Consider the following 2,488-nt stretch of genomic DNA (forward strand, 5'->3'; position numbering starts at 1 on the left):
AGCTGGGACTAAAGGCGCCCGCCATCTCGCCCGGCTAGTTTTTTGTATTTTTTTTAATAGAGACAGGGTTTCACCGTGTTAGCCAGGATGGTCTCGATCTCATGACCTCGTGATCCACCCGTCTCGGCCTCCCAAAGTGCTGGGATTACAGGCTTGAGCCACCGCGCCCGGCCCATAGTGATTCTTAAGAGTGGTCCCTGGACCTGGAGCATCAACATCACCTGGCAACTTGTTAGAAATTCCAATTCTACGGGTAAAATCAAGGTCTAGGGGTAGGGCCCAGCGATCAGGGTTCTAAAGCCCTTCAGGTGATTCTAATGTTTGCTTAAGTTTGAGAGTTACAGACTAGCTTCACAAAGTTCAGGCTGCTTTGTCCTGCAAGGAGCAGGAAATCCTAAAGAGCGGGAAAGCTATGTGTCCCAGGTACATGGCCTCTACAGCACCTAGCACAGTATCATACACACGGTAGGCATTCATACTTGCTGAACAGGTTAATTCAGTCTCACATAACCAATGGCTGACTAGACAACAGCATCATCAGTTTCACAGATGTCAGAAATTTGGGGGACTATCTGCGTTAACAAATAATAAGCACATGATGCACACATATCAGTAGCTGTTAAATAACTTCACTGGGAAAGCCCTGGGTCTCTGGTACTTTGGCCAACAATGTTACCAGGCTTACAAAGTGTCATATCCTTTGAAATGAAGGTGAAAAACATGTTTCTCATTTTGCCAGTATAGAAAAAGGATGTATCCATGGCTCCATAAAACTATAGAACATAAACTGAAATGCAAACTGTGTGGCTGCCTTTAAAAAGCATATTTTTACTGGGCACAGTGGCTCATGCCTGTAATCCCAGCACTTTGGGAGGTCAAGGCAGGCGGACCACCTGAGGTCAGGAGTTCGAGAACAGCTTGACCAACATGGCAAAATCCCATCTCTACTAAAAATACAAAATAAAATAAAATAAATTAGCCAGGCATGGTGGTGGGCGCCTGTAATCCCAGCTACTCAGGAGGCTGTGGCACGAGAATCGCTTGAACCCAGGCGGCAGAGGTTGGCAGTGAGCCGAGACTGCACCATCGCACTCCAACCTGGGTAACAGAGCAAGACTCCATCTCAATTAAAAAAAAAAAAAAGCATATTTGACTTATTAGCCAACCATAATGTATGAATTCAAGCTGGATTCTAATTTGAACAGAGTTTAAAAATCAGAAACGTGAGAAAATTTAAACACTGCATATGTGGTATTAAGAAAATATGATAAAGGTATTGCTTTTATGTTTCTTAAAACAGGCTTTATCTCTTTTAAAAGCTCTAGAGAGGAAATGATACTGCATTTGCTTCTTAATTTATAAATGAAATAAGACTGGCCACTGAGCTGCTCTGTTGAGTACATGGGGGCTAAGTACATACCAGGATTTCTCAACCCTGGCACTACTGACATTTTAGGCTGGGTAATTTTTTCTTGTGGAAGGCTGTCCTATGTACTGTAAAATGTTTAGTAGCATTCCTGGTCAGTCAAACCTCTCTCCAGTTGTGATAACCAAAAATGTCTTTAGACATTGTCAAATGTCCACTAGAGGGCAAAATCACCCTGTGGTTGAGAAGCATTGATAAACAACATTCTATTTGTTTAAATTTTCCTATAATAAAACACTTTAAAATATAGTTTTGACTGAGTGTGGTGGCTCACACCTGTAATTCCAGTGCTTTGGGAGGCTGGGACAGGAGGAATGCTTGAGCCTAGGAGTTAGAGACCACCTTGGACAATACAGGGAGATCCTATTTCTACAAAAAAATTAAAAATTAGCCCTGCATGTGGTAGGGCACGCATGTAGTGCCAGCTACTCGGGAGGCTGAGTTGGAAGGATTGCTTGAGCCCAAGAGGTCAAGGCTACAGCAAGCTGTTATTGCTCCACTGCACTCCTGCCTGGGTGACAGAGCGAGATACTGTCTCAAAATAAAAATAAAATCTACAGCAAGCTTGTCCAACCCACGGTCCAAGGGCTGCATGCAGCCCAGCACAGCTTTGAAAGTGACCCAATACAAATTCACAAACTTTGTTAAAACATTGTGAGATTTTTTTGCAATTTTTTTTAAGCTTATCAGCTATCGTTAGTATTAGTGTATTTTATTTGTGGCTTAAGACAATTCTTCCAATATGGCCCAGAGAAGCCAAAAGATTGGACACCTCTGATCTACAAGCTTAAAAAAAAAAAAGTTTTAGAAATACTCTGTGTACAGGTACAACTACATCTCCTTGTGGAGCCTAAGCTAGAGATCTGGGGCCCAGTAGAGGCTTTGCTATTAAATAATTAATGGTCTCCTATCATTACTAGCAGCCTTTGTCACCTCGCAGAGTCTCAGCAACCTCACTGGTTTAGATTGAGTAGTTCTTCTGAGCTATAACACAATGTGGCAACAGTGAGCTTTTTTTTTTTTTTTTTGAGACGGAGTCTCGTTCTGTTGCCCAGGCTGGAG

The 2,488-nt window shown here is 42.5% G+C and overlaps 1 protein-coding gene across 1 annotated transcript in view; it reads right to left on the minus strand.

Annotated features, from left to right (window-relative positions):
- Nucleotides 1-2,488, minus strand: part of MARK3 (MAP/microtubule affinity-regulating kinase 3) — a 138,121-nt gene that overhangs the window by 129,603 nt on the left and 6,030 nt on the right.

Source organism: Colobus angolensis, unplaced genomic scaffold, assembly GCF_000951035.1.
Source record: "Colobus angolensis palliatus isolate OR3802 unplaced genomic scaffold, Cang.pa_1.0 Scaffold32, whole genome shotgun sequence".
Taxonomy (NCBI): domain Eukaryota; kingdom Metazoa; phylum Chordata; class Mammalia; order Primates; family Cercopithecidae; genus Colobus; species Colobus angolensis.